Source organism: Chanodichthys erythropterus, chromosome 13 (assembly GCF_024489055.1).
Source record: "Chanodichthys erythropterus isolate Z2021 chromosome 13, ASM2448905v1, whole genome shotgun sequence".
Taxonomy (NCBI): domain Eukaryota; kingdom Metazoa; phylum Chordata; class Actinopteri; order Cypriniformes; family Xenocyprididae; genus Chanodichthys; species Chanodichthys erythropterus.
Window position 1 is genome coordinate 38,730,108 of NC_090233.1, and position 9,738 is coordinate 38,739,845.

The 9,738-nt window shown below is 37.2% G+C and overlaps 1 protein-coding gene across 3 annotated transcripts in view; it reads left to right on the forward strand.

Annotated features, from left to right (window-relative positions):
• sptbn2 (spectrin, beta, non-erythrocytic 2) overlaps window positions 1-9,738 on the forward strand; it is a 54,439-nt gene that overhangs the window by 12,175 nt on the left and 32,526 nt on the right. The gene's annotated exons all lie outside the window — the stretch shown is intronic.

Sequence of the window (9,738 nt, forward strand, 5' to 3'; positions counted from 1 at the left end):
CTATTATTTCATTGCAAACTAGAGTAAATACTGACAGTACTGTGTTTAAAATGTAGGTTTTGTTTTTTGACCTGTTGTATAATAATGTCACGTTTGCAGTCATGTGGATATTTGGGAACAATTGACCCTTTGCTAAGCCACGCCCAAAAACCGCTACAGGCCAATCGTGGTTTAGCAACTGTTACTAGGCGCGGGAGGTCTGTCAAGCTTTTGAGCGAGGGAACATGCCGAAGCATTGTGTTATCCCATAAGGATTGTGTTAACCTGACCCCAGGTATCCTAAAAGTTTGGACGGGGTGGTGGAATTTTTTTTCCCTTCCCGACACCTAAAACCCAAGTGGAGAAATGCTGGTGTTCTGACAATTTGTGAACTCCCATTGAAACAGTAGGTAACGTTATCAAAATCTGACAAAATCCGAAAAATGCTAACGTTACCTATCAGATTGTGCTTCCAGTGTGATATTAACGTGGTCTATGGCTTTATTAACATCTACACCTTCCCCAAACCTGAACCTACCCTTATAATAATGCATATACAGTAATTTTGTGTTATTTATCAAGACAACAATGATGTAATATTGATGTATGCATATGCAGTAAAGCCCGGGTAGGACAATCTGATGGGTAGGTTAGCTAGCTAGCTAACTCAGCACATCATTGCTTGGAAATAATGACGGTTCTTTGTTCATAATGCATATATTTGAACGTGAAATAAAACGATTAAAGGCAAGACGGAGTTACGTTAGCCTGGCGTGCTAAAAATATAAGCGGGAGAATGTTATCATTGCAAAGTGGTCAGGCTTACGTCTTGTGTTTATTCCACAAGACTTATGGATAAGCGGTTTGATTTATAATTATTAGGTTTTCACAAATTTCACTTAACCTGCTGTGGATAAACAAAGCTTTTCCTCAATAAATTGTGTTTCCCATTTGAATGGTCAGCATATGAGGCGGCTGCTGCTCACGCTGGGATCTTTAGCTTCAGTTTTGATCAAATTATTTTCTAATCGGTTGCATATTATGTCGTGGATATATCCCTTGAATGCATACTGCAGTCCGTTTGGCTTGCTCTCTCAGATATTTCACCTGTTTGCCAAAAATGACTAATTATCTCCTTGAAAATTTCTGAGACCGCTGCATACATACTGTAAATGACTTGCCAGACGCGAAAGCTTGACAGGCGTAGCAACAGTAACTAAGGAGGGCGGGCCTTAGCAAAGTGTCTATTGCATTCTTGCTTGTTATCATCATTAATGAGAGGAACTCACACAAGGTATGTTTTTGTATCAGAGAAAGTTTGAGTCTTAAATCGGAATTATTCCACTATCTGTGTCTATATTTGTTCATGCGAGTAAGTGCTAAATCCCCACTTTTTCAAAGTTGCATTGTTGAGAACGACATTAGCCTAATTTAGCGTGATTTAAGGCAGTAGACTGCACGCAATCTATCATATTCATGTTGCTTGTGTGGATACAGTCATTTTTGACTGCAAATGATGAGGTAATTTGATTAAATGTACTGGATTTACGACATTTTGCAGTTAGAAATACATGCTTGATTTTAATATTATTTTAAGGTAGAATTAAATGAACTACTCAGCATTTTGTTCGTGTACCCCCTTTTGTCACCTCACATACCCCAGTTTGGGAACCACTGAGTTAAGGCAATAAATTGACAAGTGTTTTTAGGTGGTTTTTCATTTCATCTGACCCACAGTGAGTTTCTGGACTCACATGAACGTGAAGAACTGTGACAGACGAAACTTATTGTTTCGAGGAAGTAGTCACTGCAGGAAGATGTTTCTGTCTCATCAATGCACGTGCCCATCAGGTGATTACAGGACACAGCTCTGTGATTTAAAGTTAAATGAATAGTTAATCCGAAAAAGACAGTTGTCATCATTTACTTAACACATGTTGTTCCAAACCTGTGACTTTCTTCCGTGTAACACAGAAGATGATGTTTGAAGAACTTCTGAGCTGCTCTGTTCCCTACAGTAACAGCATACAGTGTCCATGGGCCGTTATGCTCACAAAAGGGTGAGTAAATTGTGACTGAACTTTAATTTTGAGTGAACTTTCCCTTTTGAAACTGGTTTGCATTGAACACTGCCATGCAGAAGCTTCTTTATTGCTCAGAAATGGGCTGTCAAACTGTCACAGGACTCAGTTACTCACATTCCTCCAGTGACAAACGGTAGGGCGGCTTGTGTCTACTAGGTAATCTGTAACCATGACAACAGCAATAGTTGCTACTGTAGTGATTATTAGTGACCAGAGATGGAAACGTGGGCAGGAACATGAGCAGAAGAAAAAGGCCTGGATGATGTAGGGGTTAAAAATAATGACAGGACAGAGAGATGAAAGGATAGAATATACGGCTCCTTGCAGCACGCCCAAACAGCAGCTAGACAGCAGCAATTACACCACTGCTACCAGATGTGTGTGTGTGTGTGTGTGTGTGTGTGTGTGTGTGTGTGTGTGTGTGTGTGTGTGTGTGTGTGTGTGTGTGTGTGTGTGTGTGTGTGTGTGTGTGTGTGTGTGTGTGTGTAACATGTTTTTGGTTTGGTACAACCAGCAAGTGAGTTTTGTCTGTTATTATACAATCTATTGTGTTCTCTGAATTCCTCTAATTCTGCGCATAAGAGATATAAGAGCATAAGCATAAGAGACTTCTTTCAATAAGAAAAATCTTACTGACCCCACACTTTTAAAGGTGCCCTCGAATGAAAAATTGAATTTATCTTGGCATAGTCAAATAACAAGAGTTCAGTACATGGAAATGACAAACAGTGAGTCTCAAACTCCATTGTTTCCTCCTCCTTATATAAATCTCATTTGTTTAAAAGACCTCCGAAGAACAGGCGAATCTCAACATAACACCGACTGTTACGTCGGGGTGTACGCCCCCAATATTTGCATATGCCAGCCCATGTTCCCAACATTATGAAAGGCATTAGACAAGGGCAGCCAGTAATGTCTGGATCTGCACAGGTGAATCAACAGACTAGGTAAGCAAGCAAGAACAATAGCGAAAAATGGCAGATGGAGCAATAATAACTGACATGATCATTGATATCATGATGTTTTTAGTGATATTTGTCTTTCTAAATGTTTCGTTAGCATGTTGCTAATGTACTGTTAAATGTGGTTAAAGTTACCATCGTTTCTTACTGTATTCAGAGACGAGAGCCGTCGCTATTTTCATTATTAAACACTTGCAGTCTGTATAATGCATAAACACAACTTCATTCTTTATAAATCTCTCCAACAGTGTAGCATTAGCGGTTAGCCACGGAGCACAGCCTCAAACTCATTCAGAATCAAGTTAAACAATATAACAGTATACAATACTCACATAATCCGACGCATGCATGCCGCATGCATGACGAACACTTTGTAAAGATCCATTTGAGGGTTATATTAGCTGTGTAAACTTTGTTTATGCACTGTTCAAGGCAAGCGCGAGCTCCGTGGGCGTGGAGCAGGAGAATTAAAGGGCCAGTAGCCCTGAATCGGCTCATTTATAATGATGCCCCAAAATAGGCAGTTAAAAAAATGAATTTAAAAAAATCTATGGGGTATTTTGATCTGAAACTTCAGACACATTCAGGGGACACCTTAGACTTTTATTACATCTTTTTAAAAAAAGTTCTAGGGCACCTTTAAACAGAAGTAAAAGTTGAACAAGTAGAAATTGCATGAAAATTCATCATCTCCATAGACTGTTGGTCAGACAGAAGTCAGCTACCATAATGCATCACTATGACAACATTAGTGAACACTCTGAGCTGATGTGTAGATACTATGTGAGATGGTATTTCAGCATGAAAACATACAGATATTTGAGGTTAAAATGTTTATCTTCAGAACATCAGAGCTAATGCATTCCAGTTGTTGCATTCCAGTGATTGTGAGATCTCTGATATTGTTTTCTTGGCTGTATTACCCAGAAGGGAAGGGCGTAGAGATGTGCATATGTGTGTGTTTGCATATAAATATGTTGTGTACACAGTTTAATACCTCTGTCAGTGTGCTGTCAACATTGCATTAGCCATTGCAGGAAAAACTCCAGACTCACATACATACATACATCAGCTTTCAGACATACCTGAACTGCTTATAGTAGTGTAGTACAGAACGTTTGTGCTAATCTAATATTTGTAGAAAACAGACATGCTCAAAATATGTTAGTTACCACAAGATTTGGATCACAAGACAGAAGTATCACAAGTGGAGAAACAGCCAGCAAACTAATATAAGGACATTTTCATGTGATTATGAAAGAGGAAGAGTGCAAGAAAAGGATTAGTCCAGTTTCTTGTCCAGTATTCACATTCGACACTTTAACTCCCCGCCAGTAGTTTTTTGTTAAGTTTTGACTTCATCCTGTCAGCAAGCATGTGGCTGTGCTGTCTCTCTCTCTTGCCCTGTCTCACGCTCTGTTTCTCTTGAACATCACCTCGGGAAAGCAGCCCTGTCACAACACGACCAGCTGCCTACTGTGGAATTTGCATACACGTTATAGATTCACACAAATACATGTAGAGTTTAGTAGTATCTCTCAGGTGTCGCCCAGGACAGAAAACGTCCCACACAGAAGCATGTCCAAAAGAGATAATGGAAATTTTTGTGCAGGTTTCTGTGCACATTCCATGTATTTCAGTGTATTTTAGTATTTTCTTCAGGCCAAATGCGTTTTCGATTACCTCTGGAGGTGGTAAAAAGTGGACAAGCTAAAAATGTTTTAGATCCCATTTACACCTGTATTTAGCCTCTTTCACTTGTGATCCTATTGACCAAAATGCATCTTAATACCAGGTGTAAACAGGGTCAAAGTGAGAAAGCACCCTTAATAAATTACAAATAGAAACTGTTTTGAATCAGTCTGATGAATGAACTGAATGACTCACTAAATCAATCATTGTTCATTTTCACTGATGCCTTTCTTGACACCATACTGACTGATTGTGTGTCTATATGTGTGTACACACAACACGCATATATGTATATGTACATATCAGGGCTGTCACCGTTAACGTGTTAACGCATGCGATTTAATTCAAATTCCTTAACGCAAAAAAATTACGGAAATTGCATCATAACGTAATTTACGTCACGCAGTTAGATTATCTTAAAGTCCATGCTGATTATATCAGAGTATCAAAAAGTGTCTTGTCATTCGGTACCAAATTTTGATACCTCAGAACGGAGCTGGGGAGATGCAGGTGGATGAGAGATGAATCATTAATGTGTTGATTTTAATAAAGACACGGAACTCTCATTTCACGATAAAATGCAACAAACGTGCATCAGTCTTTCGTTTTGAACTGAATGTATTTCTCTTCAGAGAAAATCAATCAAGGAAAACGTGTGCCTAGAGCACCTTCTAGTGGTCATTATATAAAACACAAAGTGATATTGCTTTATAACTTAACAGCTTTAACTAAAAATATACACAAGCTTAACTAACAGAAATTGTATAATTATATATCCAGCAATGATGTAACGAAATAGTGACAAATTAAGGTTTAAGGGAGTAAAGCCCATTTTTAGGCTGTTAAGGAAATGAAATTAAGCTAAATAAGAACTTTATTTTTTAATAAATGTTAATTTATAAGCAGCCTACTTCAGTGTGATAAGTAACCATATCATCATGAATTATTAATGTAAATATACTGAAATGTGTCTGTGCATATTTTAATTATTGTAATGTGATGATCAGGTGCAGATAATCGGATAAATCAGAGAATATCGTTGGTGGGTGGATGCACAGACTTTGTCTTTGTTCAATTTGCACAATGAACAAGGGTTGGAGCTCTTTATTTTGAACTTTCAAAGTGCACCAAATGAATTAATTTATCTTTAAAATGTACAAAATTCTTTAGATATATTGTTAAAATTTTCTTTTTTGAAGAAGAACAACCACAACAATTGCTGAGTGATTTAAAAAGATCTGCAGTGAGCCTCACATGAAAACTGAACTTTATTAAAACTATTTGCACTGATTTATTGTCAAAAAACTTAAAATATAAAACAAAAGATTTTTTGAGGTAATGTAATCTTGTTAAAACAGCTTCTTGCTATGAAAGCTTTGATGGATGAGGATTGCAATCAAAGTAAAGGCGATTGCGGTGACGTACAGAAGCATGCGTGAGTCTGTTATATTGATGCGTAAAGAAAGCATGTATGAGCGCTCTAGATGCACTTGATCGCACATTGTACTTATGCACAGACACATTTCAGTACATTTACTTTGTTTTCACACACATTCAAGATAATGTTTGGATTTGTCCTGTGTATGTTGCTGTGAACTTCAGTATATATGCAGGTCAAGGTGGTTGGTTTAGGGTTTTTTTGTCATTTCCATGTGGTCCTGTTCAGTATCGCAACTTGACTTGTCTAAAATGTAAAAATGCTCTTTGCTGTAGCACATACTATACACTGAATTCTGAAAGTGTGTTTTTTTTTATGAGTTCTTTGGTGTAGCCTACATAAATATATCATTTGGTTATTTGGTGTCCTTTTTTGGAAAGACATCAAATTTGAAAAATTTGACAAAAACTGAAAAATACAGTTTTGTGAAAATCACACTTCGATCTGATGGTTTACTTTGCTGGATATAGGCAATGATGGACGTGTTGGACATGTTAAACAAGATAAATGATAAACAACACAGTTAATCCGTTATCCGTACGTATAAGGTCCAGTGGTTCGGCACGCATGTGATTTGTGGATTAACTGCTAAATTTAACCATGATAGAGTGAAAATTTATCATTTGGACATGTTTTGTCTTGCCAATTAACACATTCAAAAGATTTTAAAAGCGGAAGAAGAGGTGAAAATCGAGACTCGCGAGCTGTTATCTGTGCGCACAGCCTCACACCCCCGAAACGCGCACACAGAGAGAGAGAGACAGTCAGACAGTGCTCGAACACCAAATTAATTCCTCTTTCGCGTTTACTTGCGCTTAAATGGACACATAAACACAAAATTATGTAAAAATACATGTCTTGGCAAGTATTCTCTCGGTTATGTCATAAGTGAACAGTTGAGAAAGAAACCGGATGTGTGTCAGTTATTCCGTCCGTGCTTTCCTTCTTAAAGTGACAGCAGCCTAATATTCTTGCTGTTGTCTGTGTCATTAATGTTAGTAAAAAAAAATCATTATCATCATCTACCATGTTCGAGAGAAAAGAAGATAGTGAAGAGAGCAGTCAGGAGGAAAGTGATGAGGACAGCTTTTAGGATAAGTGTCGCATAAAGTGTGAGTACCAAGAAACAACTCCAGGATCTTCCCTGAGAACCAGACAAAAAAAAGTTATGTGAACCCCTGCATATATAATATAATATAATATAATATAATATAATATAATATAATATAATATAATATAATATAATATAATATAATATAATATAATATAATATAATATAATATGTGTGTGTGTGTCAGGGTTCAACAATAAGGACTGCCCAATGGCCCAGGACCAGCGTGAACGGGCTGTCACTAATGATTTTTTAGAAATCAAGTAACCGGTTGATTATTTTGATGATTAATTGAGTAATCAAATATTTTTTTGGTAATAAAAACAGACCTAAGCAAACAATATCCTTTATAATGACTTAAAATACATATATAATAACAATGAGGCAATATTTTTTGGTTGAAGTAAATTATCTAAAGCCAGTAATAATATGGTTTTATAGAACAACACAGATAAAATACATAATATTATATACATAATATAAACAATCAACTTATGTAAATTACATATAACAAATGCCTGCAGAGTGTAACAGTGTTGTTTTACCTAAAAAACAACTGAAAAACATGAAAAGCACTATTACATTTGTATGTTTGCTCTATTGTATTTGTTTGTGCTATTGCTCATAATTTGATCATAATTATAATTAATTTTTTTAAATTACTTTTTCGTCTGCATGTGGCCAGTGAAAATTTTGTAGGACAAGTAAAAATTTGAACCCCTGGTCCAAATGGGCCAGTAGAAAAAAAAAACCTTAGCGTCGAGCCCTGTATGTGCATATGTTTGTTTATATGAATACAGACTTTGTTATCAGGAAGTTCTGTTTGATTTTCACATCCTCCAAAAATTTAGTGTATATGCATGCAGCCTTCAGAAATGTATTTTGTCCTTTCATCACTTCACTGTGTTCCATGATTCACTTAATGTCTCAATATTGAGATGATGTTTGAGCAACAGTAGTTATTAACATTCTCTCTTGTGCGCTTTCTCTCTCTCAATCACTCCTTCTCATGTACATAATTGATAACTAGCTAGACATTAACCTTCAAAGGACACTGTTAATGTGCATAGACTTTTGTTTTTTATATTGAAGTGACCTTTATGTTTCTATGGTAACTCTTTCCCTATACTGGGAATTATGCCATGCAAGTTAATGAATATGAGCTCTTTGTGTTTGTTAGTGATGAAATCCAAGTACAGATTCATGTGACGTTCTTCTGTTAGAAAGATTTGCCTGAGATTGTCATCAGCACCAGTGACATCAATGCAATAATGAGAACTGAGCTGTGTTGTATGTACACAAGTGATATTGTGAGTGTGTGTTCTGTTATCTGGTTAAAAGCTGTTTACTGTGGTTCAGACCAGAAACGGACACCACAATATACGGTATGTGTCGAGATGTAGTGGTAATGATCACGTGTAAACTCACACAGATATCATTCACATTCACACACATGCTTATACATCTCTCTTACAACAAATTATTTTTGGCTCTCATTAGATCTCTTTGTGGGTGTTGTAAACGCCCTTTTCTTGACTCTGTGTGTCTCTTCTAAAGGCTTGGTAGATATATGCAAAGCTTGTGTGGAGTGACTCTATTGGTCAATGGGTTTCCTGTCTGCCAATCAGCTCATTTGTGCCCCCCCAACTGGAAGCTCATGAAGATGCAGCTTTAGAGATCCTCGTCGTGTGTGTGTGTGTGTGTTTTCAGGTTAATCTGTAATTGATGGATTAGTCAGCAGTGAAGATCAGCTGTTGACATTTACAAGAAACATTTACACTGAAAACACCTTAAAACAATATTTCCCTGTTTTAAACCAATATAATATGAAAAAATCTTTACCTAGTATCTCGAGTCAACAACCTTTTTAATGTGAAGTGCCACTTCTTTATATATCAGCTGTCCCTTAAAGTCTGAAAAAGATTAAAAGGTCTCAATCGGGACTTAAGGAAACATGAAGTGAAATGCTGATCATCAATGACTGAGCTGCTCCAGATGATTCTCACAGATCATCAGTCACGCATGACCCTGAACTCTGAGACAGTCCCGAAAGCCTCTTCAAAACCTTGTGGACTGAGAAACTTCTAAGAAAAGTAGTAGTGAAAACAGTTCATCCCAGAAGGTTGCAGTGTATTGAAAATATCCACGCACTGTCAGATCACATCTCATTACCTCTTCCTTGTTCATTGTGCAATGTAGGTCATATGTGTATGCAGTAACTATGAGAACTATCAGTGTGGAAGGGGGCAGCAGACAGATGGGTGTGTGTAAATCGTTTTGAATAGCAGGCAGGTATATGCTGATTATCTCTTCATATTGACCATCCATCTTAATGGTCAAATGACTGCTGTACCTTCTCATTCCTATTTGCATTGTAAAGCAGGTCAGAGTCCTCGGACTCCCTTCTGCTTTGTGTGTGTCTGTGTGTGTGTGTGTGTGTGTGTCGTCTCCTCCTCCTCCTCCTCCTCCTCC